The 16,837-nt window shown below is 40.1% G+C and overlaps 1 long non-coding RNA gene across 2 annotated transcripts in view; it reads right to left on the bottom strand.

The window, feature by feature from the left end:
• LOC134611575 (uncharacterized) overlaps positions 1-16,837 on the bottom strand; it is a 115,429-nt gene that overhangs the window by 96,624 nt on the left and 1,968 nt on the right. For both annotated transcript variants that reach the window (XR_010090901.1, XR_010090900.1), the window contains exon 2: positions 13,817-13,908. This is a non-coding gene — a long non-coding RNA (uncharacterized LOC134611575). The remainder of the gene's footprint in view (positions 1-13,816; positions 13,909-16,837) is intronic.

Genomic DNA, 16,837 nt, shown 5'->3' with positions numbered 1-16,837 from the left:
AGAGCTCAAGCGGCCATCTTACTCTGCGGTCAGGACACGCCCCGCCCAATAATATATTTAACAGTGCTTTAGGGATACATTTTAGGAATTATTTTTATAACCCAACCTTGGTTGCAGACTGTTTGAAGTGTTCATGATGCTGTATGTTCAAGTTTGATCTCTTTCAAACCAGTATATTTAGAGAGCCTGTGACATTTTAATTGCACACAGGTGGGCTCTGTTGAACCTAACTATTGAAGGCAATTGGTTAGAGCTTGTTTAGAAAATTCATGGCAAAGAGATGAATTCTTATGCAACTGACAAATGTTTGGTTTTTGTGTCACATAAAAATACACCAACAGGAAAAAAAAGATTGTGCCTTCTGTGTTGTTAGATAAGCTCAGACAAGAAACCACCTATTACCGGTATGTGCTGCAGTGGTTATGGTGCCTAGTGTCTCTCTTTAAGTCCATGTTGTTACACACAGTGTGAAAACATAAAAGAAGGTGAATACATATGCAAGGTATTGTATAGACTTGAAATGTCTACAGATGAAAGGAAAGGTAGACAGAAGGATGGACAGACACTCATCCATTTACAGACATTGCAAAACTGACGCTTATTCGGGCCTTTCAACTCTGGTGTCCTGCTTTTGAGTTAAACAGGCAATTGTCCACAGAAAGCATAGCGCTAAAACATTATCAGGCACACTAATTCTGATTGGATGGAACTCTTTAGGTCAGTGCCAGTGACAATGGCCCAACCACCATGTGACAATTGCAGAACTTTTCCTAATTAACTATTTTGGCATAAATTATAAAATACAGATTACAATTCATTGAATAGCAAATAAACCCCAAAAGGTTGCCAGATACTGACATGGACGTCTTTTATATACTGATCATCAGCTTGTAAAAAGTGGTGCCCTGCAGTAAGCAGTATTCAAACGCTGCAAGCAAGACGTCCGTTTATTAATCAAAGAGAAGCATGCAGTATATAAATGAAGCATACTGCAGAGGAGCATTTTTCATTTGGAAACCTCTTCGATAAGTGAAATGTGTTCAGGAACACATGGTAGGTCTGGCATTCTTACATACAGCTGACACAAACAAGAAAAAGAATGCCCACAAAGTGAAGAAATTACATGGTGCAATTTGTTTGATCTGCTTTAAACATTTAGTAAATAATGTTTTGTGTTTTTTTTGCACCTATAGACTGGTCTTTACATTGCTCCATCAAGTATATCTGCCAACTGAAACATTTACACTTCAATGCTCATCTCTACTACCACACCCTGGAGCTGTTAAGATGGGTGGGGTAAAAATGTTGGAGGTGAATGAGCTGGTTTGTCTGGCTAACAATGCAAAAACACATTTACTTCAGATTTATGTCAAAGATAATAGGTAATGTGCTTAAAGCAACTTCTGTGAACTTACTTCATTCCAATACAACACTTAAAGGTACACCACTGGCACCTAATGTGAAAGAATGTGTCTTGCAAACAAATCATCCTGAATTCGTTTTTCATACTGCTAAAAGGCATGGTTTAAAAAAAAAAAAAAAAAGCTTATCTACCTTATTTACCAACGTAATGGAACATTCCATTCCAAGCACCTCCACCACCACCCCATTGTAAGTCCTGTAGCTAAACCATTTTAGCATGGTTTGATTTCTTACCTGGGGTCTGCCTCTACAGCTCAACCAGAGCCAGAAACCCTTGCTCACAAGTTTCCATTAGTTATGCTGAGCTAAGTCGTGGAATGCAGGACTAGCATTCTCATCCAAAGAGCTAAGCTTTCATCGAGCTATAGTAAATATGGTGCTTGGAGTGTTCCTTTAATGCATAACTGATTGATAGTAAAAAATATGGAGCCAGTGGAAGATCTTTATAGGTTTAGGAATCCTCTGTATATTTATTTTTTTTACACATGCACAATGAGATTCTATTAACTCTGCATCATAGAATATTCTGCCTGTTCCCATCAGGTATTGGAAGCAATGGCTGTTGGAAATGGCATAATGAGCTATCTTTATTATTTATTATTAAGTGACAGCATTGCTTTAAGGTGGCAACTGGTTGCTTATGTGGCATCCTGGCCTGGTCTCATAAAAATGTACATAATGCCGCCTGCACACTAAAAGGCACACTATAGTCACCTGAACAACTTTAGCTTAATGAAGCAGTTTTGGTGTATAGAACATGCTCCTGCAGCCTCACTGCTCAATCTTCTGCCATTTAGGAGTTAAATCCCTTTGTTTATGAACCCTAGTCACACCTCCCTGCATGTGACTTGCACAGCCTTCCATAAACACTTCCTGTAAAGAGAGCCCTATTTAGGCTTTCTTTATTGCAAGTTCTGTTTAATTAAGATTTTCTTATCCCCTGCTATGTTAATAGCTTGCTAGACTTTGCAAGAGCCTCCTGTATGTGATTAAAGTTCAATTTAGAGATTGAGATACAATTATTTAAGGTAAATTACATCTGTCTGAAAGTGAAACCAGTTTTTTTTTTCATGCAGGCTCTGTCAATCATAGCCAGGGGAGGTGTGGCTAGGGCTGCATAAACAGAAACAAAGTGATTTAACTCCTAAATGACAGTGAATTGAGCAGTGAAATTGCAGGGGAATGATCTATACACTAAAACTGCTTTATTTAGCCTTTAAAGGATCACTATAGGGTCAGGAACACAAACATATATTCCTGACCCTATAGTGCTAAACCCACCATTTAGGTGGCTTGCCACCCTTAGACCCCCCTCTATAAAAGTTTAATACCCACCTTATTTCCAGTGCCGCATGGGTCTGCCGGCACTGGCTCTGCCTCCTTTGTGACATCATCGGAATGGCCGATTTTTACCTAATCCAATGCTTTCCCATCGGGAAAGCATTGGATTGGCTAAAATCGGCATGGGGCGGGGCCAAATGCCATTTTGGCCAATCAGGACCTTTCAGCGTCTCTACTAGACAGCCACTAGAGGACACTTCCGTGTTCATAGAATACGAAAAGTGTGTTATACGACGCAGGACGTCCTCACGCTATGTGAGGACCTCCAGCGTTGCCGAAATCCCCATAGGAAAGCATTGAAAGCATTATTCAATGCTTTCCTATGGGGAGGTCTAATGCGCGTGCATACGCATTAGGTCTCCCCCTCTGCCGGCCACACATGCACAATAGGTCTCCCCCGCCGGCTGACGTCGGTGGGGGAGGAGCGTAGGCGGAGCCTGACCCAGCGCCGAGGAACATCGGCGCTGGATACAGGTAAGTCACTGAAGGGGTTTTAACCCCTTCAGCAACTTGGGATGGGAGGTGGGAGGGAGAGGGGACCTGCAGTGCCAGGAAAACGTTTTTTTTTTCCTGGGACTAGAGAGTCCCTTTAAGCTGTAGTTGTTATGGTAACCATAGTGTCCCTTTAAGAGACACTCCAAATACATGGTCAATTGCATAAAAGGATATTAAAACTCTCCCTGCATATATGTTATCTACCTTTTGCATAGACTTGTACATTTTGCAGTGAAAACCTGCAGAATATAACTCCACCTTCAGAGTTTCCATTACAGAAGGAAAGGGACTGGTGAATGCAGACGTTCCCAGGTATTACTAGATGTAAAAGCGTGGGAGAGCTTGCAAGTCAATCCAAGTGCTTGTGGCACTGCTATACATACCTCTCTGCTGTCTATTCTGCAATGTCTCTCCTAAACATGATCAGTGTTTGTACTGTAGTTCGTAGACAAAACTGAGTTATGACAAATAGTCAGCAAGTATTGCTGTTTTTTTTGTAGTGAGGCAGAGCATCGGAAGCCATCAGTTTGATAAAGACTGGTGGTAGACTTAGTGCTAGGAAAGTGTTAAAATACCTCATTTGAAATACCCTAGGGTGTCTACTTTTCAAAGTTATTTGGTTTGATGGGGGTAAATTACATTGTCCGGCTTAAAAAATGTCCCAAATAGGACATGGGTGCATGATGACCAGCTGTGAAAAACTGGAAAGCGCACCCTCCAAATAAGGTCTGTGAGCCCCCAGAGAATCCGATACACTTATACATGGGTGGTATCACTGTACTCAGGAGATGTTGCTGAACACATATCGGGGTGTTGTTTGGCAGTAATCCTTAAAGTTCTCTGTACATGTATTCTTAAATTGCTATGTGTGTCAAAAAAAAATATTTTTTAATCTTTTTAAAATTTGGCATAGAGTGATGGTAAAATGGTTGCATGAAAAGAGTCAAAATACCCTAAGTTTAATACCTTAGGATGTCTTCTTTTAAAATATATATATATGTATATATGTATACATGTGAAGGGTCATGTATATATATATATATATATACATGTGAAGGGTTATTCAGGGATTCCTGACAGATGAAAAAAAGAAGAAAAGAAGAAAAAAAATTGTTTGGAAATAGCAAAGAGCTACTTCCCTATAATTTTCCAAAAAAAAAGCTAAAAACATGTTAACATTGGGCATTTAAAAACTCAGGACAAAATTTAAAAACTATTTAGCATGGGTTTTTTTTGCAGGTGTAGATGTGTAACAGATTTTGGGGGTTAAAGATGGAAAAAGTGTTTTTTTTTTTTTTAAATTTCATCATATTTTATAATTTTTTTATAGTAAATGATAGGATATGATGAAAATAATGGTATCTTTAGAAAGACTATTTAATGGCGAGAAAAACAGCATATAATATGTGTGGGTACAGTAAATGAATATGAGGAAAATTACAGCTAAATACACAGCAGAAATGTAAAAAGAGCCCTGGTCCTTAATGGTAAGAAAAACGGTCTGGTCACTAAGGGGTTTAAAAAAAATAAAAATAAAATAAAAACCGCTGGCTGTTTCATTAAATGAATCATGGGCGTTGGCTACCTGTTTTCATTCCCGTGACCTTCTTCTGTCCACTGCTCGCACCCGTATGGCCAACTCACGCTTGCAGGACTTCCTATGGAATAGCCTGCCTACCGCCATCAGACTCTCCCCCAGTCTTCACTCATTTAAGAAGTGCTTTAAAATCCATCTCCTAGGAAAGCTTATGGCCTCCCAGAGTAACCTCTACCTCACATACCCGTCTCTTGTTCTCTCCTAAAGGGCAGCACTTTACTCTCTCCTCCAGACCTACTTCACTCCCACCTTATTTGATTGCTATTTCCTGCATCAGCGTGCGCACAGGGTGTGCTGGGTGTGCCTGGGCAAACCCTAATCACACCTCAGTGCTGCATTGCCTATGCTTAGGGCAGACTAACATGTCGGGTCCGACACAGGAGGGGGCCCGGAGGCTTGCCCACAATGCCGCCGGGTGCAAGGCCCCTCCTGTCAGTCTGCCCTGATGAAGATCCAGCCTCAGTCTGCAGCTCAGCCAGGAGTGAGCTGCAGACTGAGGTGTCTCGCGATCTCCAGCCTGTTATTAAAATAAGTATAATGAAATTAAAAGGCTGCTCGCCTCTCAGACCCCTATCCTAGCCTGCAAAGCTTCTCTCACACTACAACCCACCCCTCACAATCACACACAATGTACCCCACACACACTGCACCCCTCACAATCACACACACACTGTATCCCTCACAATCACACACGCTGCACCCCCTTTGTACAAAAACCGCAAAGGAAATAATTAATAGAATTCTCCACTGGGTGGCCGCCATTTCATACAATCGAACGCACGTGGGTGGGACAATGGATGGCGGTCATCTTGTCTCCCGAACGCAGGCAGCGGGACTTGGTCGAGGAGTGCCTGGAACTCATTTCAGCCAGGCACTCCCGCGAACACCGGTCACCTTGGATCTACGGCCCGTTCCAGTTCACCTAGACGAACAGTGTTCGGGAGTTACAAACTACCGAACACAGGGAGCATTCTACATGAACCAGCTTTCCTATACCTTATGTGGTTTTCGTACAAAACCCCACAAACCAAGACCGACTCTTGCCAGCATTTCCATGGAACAATTTTAGGCTTCTACCTCGTGGCAGATCGGTCAGACCTTCCCTGCGATGGCGACCCAAAACTACCTAACGTATATGGGTGATTTTTGGATATATTGCTCAACCAGATCCAGGCTATCCAGGGATGTGACTTTGTGGGGTTCCTATGTATTTTGGGGGTACTTTTGGTGTGTTGTAAAATTTTTGTTTTTCTGTGCCTAGCGATAATTGAGTTTAGTACAGTTCCTGACTCAATTATCTCACAGGCACACAGGAGGAGTTTACTGATTGTATAAATTTGATGCCTGTACTACCATTAAACAAGTCTTCTCCCAGCATTGAGCCTTGGCTCATGTTTTGGAGGATTATGTTGTTGTAGAATTATTAAAACCTTTATTAAATTTCCCCATTAACTCCATTAACTTCATTATATGACAGATTTTCCTAACAGCATTTAGAATATTAGAAAGAGAATGTATTTTCTAGAAGGATATGAGTAACACCGGAATTGTCAAGTTCCTGTAATATGTAACAATGTATGCCATAGTTAGATCATGAGAACTGTACTAATGAAATGTCCATTCACTAAAAAGCCTTGATCCTGACCTCGAATCTAACATCACTAACTACTCAAAATGGCGCCTAAAGCCCCCCTCCCATCGAGTAAAGCCTCGTGCTAGCAAGATGGCACCTGGGCCATCGTGTCCACTCCCGTGTCCAAGATGACGCCACCTCTCGGTGGGAGGTCATGTAGCCGGCCACTTAACACTTAAGCCAATTAATAATATTGATGGGTGGGTATTGACATAGCCACTTAACACCTAACCCAATTAATGATGTTTATTTGTTGTTATCTTGATATTCTATGATGATGTAATATTGCTCTTATAAGGGTCTGCGAGCCCGCTTTTTAACCAGATGCCATTAAGTTTTCTCGAAGTTCTTTTAACCTGAACTCCGTGTGTCAGTGTGAATTTACTTCTGCGTATACGCAATTTAATCATCTCTGATTTGGACAGGAACAGATAACTTATTTGTTTGCTTAAAAGAATCTATATCAATGTGATACCGGCGATATTATACCTCCTGGATTATTGGTGTGTTACTATTGGAAGAGGGCATCCGTGGCGGTGATACTTTGACAGACCGCCACACTCAGCAGTATAATTGCTTAGCAACAGAATTACTTTGTAACAAAACAGGTTTTCAAAGCCAACAGGTGTGTGAGGAGTTTTCCTTCTTCCAATTAGAAGAGTCTACTTTCCTGTTAGGATATGGTCAATACAATGCTAAACCAAGATTTGCACACCACTGAAGACTTGCTTTTCCCACAGAAACCACAAGGTGTGATTGGTGTACAGATCTTGGTTTAACATTGTATTGACTATCCACTGACTTCAGGTGGAAGGGGTTTTCAATCACAACTTTTCCCCAACATAACTTTCTTGGTTTGTGCTTACTGTTATGAGAATAGACAAAGAACGGTGTATGCTAAGCCTGCCAAAATAAAATTCCTTTCTGCTTTTTTAAATTTTATTCTCTTACAATATCACTATTCAAGATCTTAATGTGTATGCTCTTAAAAACAATTTGACTGATTCTCCTCTATTGCAATAAATATGTGATCCTATACTTCCACTATTCCGGCCTCTGACGGGTTCATTGGAAAAGGCTTTTCAGAGGGTATTGGCCATTTGGCTAACACACTTGTATATTTTGAGAAATCTTGATATATGGATATGTTTTTTTGATATTTATTGAGTTTTAAAGCAAAAAATTAGCTTTTAATGTATCTTTGTTGTTGAGAAGAGGTTTTTAATTCCTGCTTCTGAAGATAGTCAATCATTTTCATGGTAGTTCTTGTCTTGGGACTGTCCTTGTGCGTTTTCCTGTTAAAAGATGCCCATGTTTGAAAATAAACACACTGCAAGGTGAATACTTAAGTATTTTTCTTGAACACTCAGAAATAAAACCTTTTGCTTATTCAACAATTAAATGAGTGTCAGTGCTGTGTAACTCACACGCATGTCGCCTTACATGTACCATTTCCTGGAATCCTGTCATAAGTGTATCTTGCAGTTTTCTGTTCTGTGGTGACCCAACTTGCTTGCCTACTCCTGATTTCTCTAGGTCCTGAACGTGACTTGTCTTTTGGTTGCTTGTATTAAGAGTCAGTTTGCCTGTGATTATTTTAAACTTTCTCAGGATTGATGCCTAATTACTATCCTGATAGTATTCTATTGTATACTATGTTCCTCAGTTGACGTCTCTCATAGAGACTATGTATTTTTAGTAGATAATGTAAGCCAAGATGTTCTAAAAGTCCAAAGGCTCCACCGGTGAGGAAAATGGATTCTGGTGGAAAAACTCTTATTAGTGCAATTCTATATCCTGCCTCCCGAGAGAATGTGGCTCTTTAATCTGCCTAGGACCACATGACGAAGATGACTGTTCTACTATGGAGTGGTTCCAGCGCACAAAGTGATATAGCTTCATTGGAATTTTGTGGCCTGGATTAATGTCTGTCAGGCTTTGGCACAAAATCTTTGGAACCTCCCATATCCTGTACATTCAATGCAGCAGCATACCTGAAGACAAGGGTAGCGATATAAAGGAGAGGGATCGTGTATATAACGAGAACGTACTCACACCACAATGCACACTCAGAGCCGTAGCTCAGTCTGAGGCACATTATTTGTACATAGCAGATAGACAACTTCTCCAACTTCTCTAGACAATTAATCTATACTCTTAACCCCTTAAGGACCAAACTTCTGGAATAATAAGGGATCATGACATGTCACACATGTCATGTGTCCTTAAGGGGTTAATGGCTTCTTAAGTCATTAAAAATATGTAACGATTGTGTACTTAAACTCTCTCGAGCACTGGTTACTTTGTCTTCCTTTGCTTTAAAATCTCATATTACAAAATCTTCCAGATTTTTCTGAAATTGCTTGTGGGGGAGGTGAATTTATTCATCCCCCTCAGATAAAATGGGGAGGAGGAAGAGCAAGAGGTTTATTTGTACAAATAAATGTTCAATCTTAGCCAGGGAATGCAAGCTATGCTGCACGATTTTAAGACAAACCACTTTGTAAAGCAGAGGCCAAAGGTAGGAGGGGGCAGAGAGAGGAAAAGGGAGGAGGAGGAGTGAAAAAAGATGGGAATAGTTTCACTCTTTTGGGATGGGGGAGGAGAGTATCTTGCATATTTTCTCATGCAGTTTTTAGCTCATTCTCTGTGATTCATATTGTACTGGACTTCCAAAGTCTAATGTTATGTGAACCTAATTACAACCAGGCTTGGAAGCAAGAGTATAGTGGTTAACCTCTGCTTTGCTAAAAAATTTCAGAAAGCATCCTTCCTACCAGAACAACATACTGTTGTAGATTTTAGAAACTCTGATCACAGATTAATACCTATTTAGGACATTTTAAGTCATGAAGAGGGAGGTCTGGACCAATCTGTACTAGATTATTTTATCTCTTGTTTAAATGTTTGCATTTAGCTTTCAGTTCCTTTGCAGCCTTTTATAGTTTACATAGAACTCAATATAATGTGTGCATCCCTAATCATACCCCCCAACTGTTCCTATTTAGGAGGGACAGTCCCTTTTTTGGGCCCTGATCCCTCTATCCCTCTTTACTCTCCAAATGTCCCTGTTCCATATTGTTAATTTGTCTACGTGCATAACAGAGCTCCACAGCAATGATACCTACAGTAATGTGTTTTAAAACTACAATAAATGTGTTTAGAGATCAGTCTGTGTGAATAAGACACGTTGTTCTTGTTCTTAATTGTATTTTAGTTTTATAAATTATTATTAGTAGTAGTATTGTTAAAATAAAATCTCCCAAAGCTGTGTATTATGTCAAGTATTGTTGTGCATCTGAGGTTGTATTTACCTATTTTTTAAAGGGAAACTATAGTGCTATAAAGGCAAGATTGTATTCCAAGCAATATAGTACCCCTCCCTCCCCACAGCAGTAAAAGTGTTATAAAACCCTTTGACGCTAACCTGATTCCAGTGCCAATGTCCTCAGATGTCAGCCAGCTTCAGATTCAATGCTTTCCTATGGAGTTTTAGCTGACGCCGGATGTCCTCATGCAGAGCGTGAGGACGTCCAATGTCAGTTAGGAGACCAAAAGTCGCCTAACCACACGGAATCGCCACTAGAGGTGGCGTTAACCCTGCAAGGTAATTATTGCAGTTTATCAATACCTGCAATAGTTACAATTGCAGGGTTAAACTGACAGAGGCACTGCACCCAGACCACTTCACAGTGAGCTGGAGTGTCCGGGGTGCCTATAGTGTCCTTTAAAGACCTGCTAAGGAACTGATGATTGTTAATATGTCCTGAGATGTAAAATCATAGCATTCAAAGAGGGTGTACTTTCTTTTTTTGTTAGAGGGCATCTTAACAAGAAGACGCTTAGAAGCGTAGACAGTTGAAGCATATTATAGTTTTTTGTTTTTTTCTAAATTTAGATACATATATAAGGCAAAAAGACTAGTTTGTGTTATATCATGAAACTACAGTGCAGTCTAAGTGGGTTGTTGCCTAAAGATCCTATCTAAAGTGACAGACAGACAGTACTGATCAAGGTGTTGATCTGATGAGTGGAACTGTTGAGAGTAGCCTTATGATAGCAAAACTGTGAACAGGACTGTGCACAACTTTCTTCCAGAATGTGCATGCTGTAAATAAAACCTGAACAGATTTTGGTTCGCACAGTATGAAGCAAAAGTGAGAGCAGGGAATGAGATAGTTTTGGCCAATTCACATTATTCACATTATTTTACTCTTTTATTTATTTTTGCCTCTTTTTTGCGTCTTTTATTTATTTATTGTTCCAGTGAGAATTTTACTCCAAAGAATCCTTGGTGGTGATTATACCAGTCAAGCTTTATCCATTGAGCAGTCTGCCTGCTCAATAAAATGTGAGTAACCACTTGATATTTTATTATTTCACCTCTGGCTTTTATTCAATAAGCACTATTATTGTTTATTTTATATTTCATATGGTCCTAGCAGCACTAGCAGTTTAGGGGGAAGAGTTAAAATATTTGAATATACTCTCTACAGTCCCTTTAACCATGTAACTGTTAGGGTATTATGGAGGCAGAGTGACAGGGGGATAGAGGCTCCAACCCCGTGTCATCCTACCAGGCATAGGCAACCTTCGGCACTCCAGATGTTTTGGAGTACACCTCACATGATGCTTTGCCAGCATTATGGGTGTAAGAGCATTATGGGGGAATGTAGTCCACAACATCTGGAGTGCCAAAGGTTGCCTATCCCTGTGACCTAGACTCTGTCACTTTGTCCCCCAAAACCCCTATCTCCTTAGCCTTAAGTCCCTCTGTCCCCCTGCCGCTTTGTCACTGTGTTCCACAAGCCCTGTTTGACTTGGTCCCCTAATCCCCTGTCCCCCTAGCCCTGGTTTACTCTGTCTGCTCAAGCCCATGTCTCTCTAGCCTTGCTGTGCTACTCTATCCCCCTAATCACCTGTCCCGCTAGTCCTGTGTCACTCAGTCCGCACCCAGTGTCAGTTTGCCACCTCAATCCCTTATTCCCCTAATCCTTTGTGTACCATCTACTCAGAGATGGGCAGGGTGTTTAATGTTTATGTTCATTACACCCAGCTTTTCATTTCACTGTTAAAATGAAGAGCTGCTTTCATTGACTGAGAGCATCGGCTGAGTGCTGTTAGCTACTGTAATCTTTGTAGGACCAGTCTTTACGCTTTGCATGAAGCTTTCCCTTAGAGATGGATTGTTATTATGCCTCTTTATGAGGAGATGTTGACTGGCACAGCATGGTGATTGCCATGCATGCGCAGTATGACCGCCAGTGCTTCTCATTGGAGAGGTATTGGAGTTGCTGAAACCATCATTAACCATAATCTCAGCTAGGGGAGGGACGGAAGCTATGGCAAAATCAACATAACATGGGATAAGAGTTAAATGGCTTTATCTCTTAAAGGGCTGGGGGGTAGGGGCTCTACATCTAAGTACTCAAGTACCTATACCAATAGAAATATAAAGGTTTAAATGCGCTTTTTAAATAACATAAGCTATTCTATATTGAATTAGATTAAATAAAGTATTTTGTTTGCTTGTGAAAATCTATATAGTTTGCTATCTTTTTTTAAAATCTAAATTACAATAGTGCTTTCTGTTGCACCTCTAGAACATTTTGTCAAGAAACAGCAAGAAAAGAGTATGGGGGGAGGGGGCGTCAAAATGCACCTTTGCTTGTGTAGACAAAAATACTTGCACTGGCCGCATTCCCCAGGCCACTGCACATCAGGGGTCATAGCAAAGTATGCAAAGATTCCTGAAAGTGACATTGCCACATTGAGTTTGTAAAAAGCTGACTAGATTAGAGAGAGAAAAAATATTATGTGTGTAGAAGCTCTGTTTACTGTCTTCAAAGGAGTATAGACAATATCCAGAACAGAAAATATCCAGTGTGATTGGAGAGGAGGAGGTTTGCTACCTAAGTAGAGAATCAGGACTTATTTTCAGTACTAAGCAAACCTTCCTCTTATATATGCAATCCGATTTATGCTTGCTGCTACCATCTGTGATAATTATTGCCTGCTGCCAGACCGATGTTAAAGAGGAACTTTGACTTCCTCAATTTTAACAGCTAAGTAAAAGTTAACTCTAGGTTGTTCTAAAAAAATTTTTTCAATTATAGTAGATTTTATTTTTTAAAATGCTTTGTGTATGTGTGATAACTCTAGCAGTACTGTATACACTGTGCTCTTCTGTGGTAGTGACAGTTCTACTTTAAAGGGGTAGTATAATTTTCCATGATATTTAATAGAATCTTTATCCCCCTATAAAAAAATAAATAATAATAATAATAAACAACTATATATATATATATATATATATATATATATATATATATATATATATATATAATATATATTAAATGCTGGTTTGTGAAGTCTGAAAAATATTTTTTTTTTTTTAGAAAGCCATACCACTTTAGTTACCACCATCCTGGAGTGCCTTTAACTTGGGTCCCTGACAACTATTATAATCTCTGTCATATTTTGTCAATTGAAAATAGTATGCAGAAGAGGAAAAGCAGAGAAAATATGTTCCTTGGCTGTGCCAGGACTGAACTGGATAAAGAAAACTTGGAGAGCAATGTTCTAAAAGTGTATTAGTCCCAACGTCTCAACTGTGCCATCAAATTCCTCCTTATATATAATCCCCTCGGTGGAGATGCATATGCATTGTGTAGGCACAATGAAATATTTCAAATGCATTCTGCTCTCAGTGATACACATTGGAAAGGGACATTATAGTCACCAGGACATTCATGTTGCATGTTCGAGCTAATTAGTAAATATTTAAAGGATCACTATAGTGTCAGGAAAACAAACTTGTTTTCCTGACACTATATAATCCTTATGGCCCCCCCTCCTGCTGGCCTGAAGGGTTAAAATCCCTTCAGCCACTTACCTTTAACCAGCGTCGGCTTCCCTCTGCGCCGGTGACCTCTCCTCCCCTCCAACGTCAATTCCCGAGTGGAGCCGAATGCGCATGCTCGGCTAGAGTCGCGCGTGCATTAAAAACGCCCATAGGAAAGCATTTAGAGTACCCTTAGAGTGCCACAATAGAGATATAGTGCTAGAATTACAACTTTGTATTCCTAGCATTATATATTCCTTTAAACTGCTACTCACATGATGGTCAACACATTTACAGACAAATGGAAGTGGAGAAACATAGAACACACAACTCAACACCAGATGTATAAATGCCTGTTCAGTTGAAAGGAGGCTTCCAATGATGCAAAGTGGTGAAAATCTTATCTGTGGGATTAGGGTTTCCTGATGGGTAGCATGCTGAATGTTTGATGATGCCTGTTTGATTAATTGACTTCTTATCTTACCTGCAGCATTTGAAGTCTTCATACTTCAGGACAGCACTTTTCACATGCTGCACATCAATATATACGCGAGATGTGTACAGGATCTGACATTTCTAGGTGGAATGAACAAAATTGTGGGAAATTAAAATCTCCATTATGAAATTGAGGCTGAAATAGATGATTTTGAAAGATTGGCTACTTCATTAAAAAAATTACCATCCATATTTTAATTCAGTACAATTGAGATATTTTTTTTGTTTGTTTAACATAACACAATCAGAGTTATTCACTAAACTGATAATTAAAAGTGAATGTTTAAATGTAAGGTCAAAATAGCTGAACTGGAAACATTCTCTAAGTCATCAATGCTTCCAGTTCAGCTACTTTTGCCTAAATTTAGACATGTTTAATTCTCACTTTAGTGAATAACCCTGCTGGTTATTTGCCAAAGTGAGAATTCAAAGTGAATTCCAAATGAATTTTAAAATTTATGTTCAAAATAGCAGAACTGGAAAAAATCTCCGTGTCAGCTATGATTTCAGTTTGACTGCTCTGGCCTTAAATTTAAAATTTACTTTGAATTCTCGCTTTAGTAAATAACACTGTAAATATATTATACATACTAGTAAAGTGCTGAGAATGACTCACACAAGGTTATTTAGAATTATCGCGAATTCAAAGTTAGATAAAAATCTAACCCTGACTGATTTGCTCCTTGTTGCTGAAATTTGCCATTGTTTCTGGTTAATTCAGTTCAAAAAGTTGTCTTTCATGGTGTCCAACATAGCAGTCAAGTAATCATTTATAAATGGAGGTTGGATGTATGTTGTTAAACAGCCAAGGTTTGGGGCCTTTCACACTGGCTAAACCACTATAAAACCAAAACAAATCCTGTACAAGACAATGTATAGCCCAACTGCCATTGATTGCAATTGTTAAGTAAATAGATCCCCACTGTGTACTAGCTCCACCCTCCCCAGAAAGCAGACCTAATTTACTTTTGCCCTTATTTCTCACTGCAGGGAAGTTTTGAAGGTAAGATAGGAGTTCAAGTCTATAGGTAGGTTACACCTAGACAGGCATGAATTAGTCAGAATCCCAAACTATGGGCATTGTAGTTTTTAAGAAATAATGAGATTATATATATATTCACTTGTTTGTACTTTGATATTGTCCCTAGCAATATCTCTCTCATTACAATGACGTGTTTGTTAGTTGTTAGTCCACCCATTGTACAGAGCTGCAGAATTTGTTGGTGCTATATATAAATAACAATATGTTGTATTCACTGGATGTTATGAATGTGAAGCAATATTTTTTTCTTTTTTACATTAGGATGGTACAGGAATATAGAATTGTTTAGACTCGTACTGAAAAATCTATTATGCTAAAATGTAAATCGATCTGGACATGCTTCAAAATGTTAACAGTTTAGCAGATCGCCACTAATATGTAACTGCTTGCAAATTGCAGTACTAAAATACCGGGCCTCATTATAACTGGACATCCCAGATTCTTATTTCAATAAAAACCCATACTGAATGGGGCAAAACTATCGTGTTCCATTCACGAGCACTCAGATTTGCTAAGGTACATTGTTTTAATATTTAACAATGTCCAGATTTTGAAATACTGCCAGAATTGTGTCTGGATTTCATCAAAAAGCTGCTGGGCCCAAACTTTAAATGGGAACTCCAATTATATTTCTAATTTTACTTAATTTTTGCAAACTTAGATTTAGGGCCCACCTTTAAACTTAAAATAAAGCAGATTTACTTACCTAATATACCAATCTGCGCCAATTTTGCTGTGTCCATGGAGGGAAGGGGGGGAAGGATATGGAACACATGGAGGGGAGAGAGGAAGGGTACAGGACACATGGAAGGGAAGGAGGAGAGAAAGAGGGTACGGGACACATGGAGGGGAGGAGGAGAGAGGGAGGGTACAGAACACATGGAGGGAAGGGAGAGGGTACGGAACACATGGAGTGAGGGTATGGAACACATGGACGGGCTGGGGGAACGAGGTATAGGACACATGGAGGGGCTGAGGAGGAAGAGAGAATGGGCCACATGGAGGTGCTGTGGGGCAGAGGGAATGAGGCACGTGGAGGTGCTTTGGGGTTGAGAGAATGAGACACATGGAGGGGCTGGGGGAGGGAATGAGACACAGGGGGATTGAGACACATTGGGGGGGATATTTTTGCACTTCTGCCTGCTAGTAAGAAGACAAGTGGACCAGCGAGTGCTAGGCGACAGTCCTTAGAAAGCGTTGAGCGAGCGCATCATTAGACGCATTTATGCCAAGCTCAGGGTGCTGTCTGCATAGTATGCCCTTAGTTGGTCAGCTTGCATGATTGGCAGGCAAGCTGACATGCATTCATGCCAGGCTGGCCTTCCAATTACTTTGGCAGACATGCCCCGTTTTTGGGCATGTTTGCCCCTTTTGGCAGGTTACGTGATTTGCGTCAGTGGCACACCCTTTTACCGCGCACATTGACTTCCTGCTTCACTGGACACTGCTGTTAGGGGTTATGGCCCTGGTGAGAGCACAGTAGTTCTGGAGTTAAAATATTTGTGACTGGAGAGCTAAAAAGGCCCCATCTCATTGGGTACTGGAACAAGTCTTCTACACAACCCTACCTGTGGGCATCAGTTGGCAGGTATATTTTAATAATGGGGGTGGACATATCGTTCTCCACCCCCTGCCTCTTCCCATGGGAGGGTGGAGGGGGCTAATATATTGATATGGGAGGTAGGGACCTGTCAAAGTCCCCTGGCCTCCACCATGGGCTTTCAAGCCCACCAGAGTGCTCTGACAAGAATTTTTAGACCCACCTGGTTCTATAAAATATTCCCTTCCACCTGTCTTCATTTTCCTGCATTTGTGTGACTATCTGTGTGTCTGACAGTGCCTATGAGAATGTATCAGAACACATTTTGAGACATAATAGTGTATAAATATATTCCTGCATGTTTTCATCTAATAAATAGTGATTTATAAAAAAAAAAAAAATTTACCCTGTGAAGTGTAACTTCTTTA

The sequence above is a fragment of the Pelobates fuscus genome, chromosome 5 (assembly GCF_036172605.1).
Source record: "Pelobates fuscus isolate aPelFus1 chromosome 5, aPelFus1.pri, whole genome shotgun sequence".
NCBI classification, from domain to species: Eukaryota; Metazoa; Chordata; class Amphibia; order Anura; family Pelobatidae; genus Pelobates; species Pelobates fuscus.
This window is presented reverse-complemented; position numbering and strand designations above follow the sequence as displayed.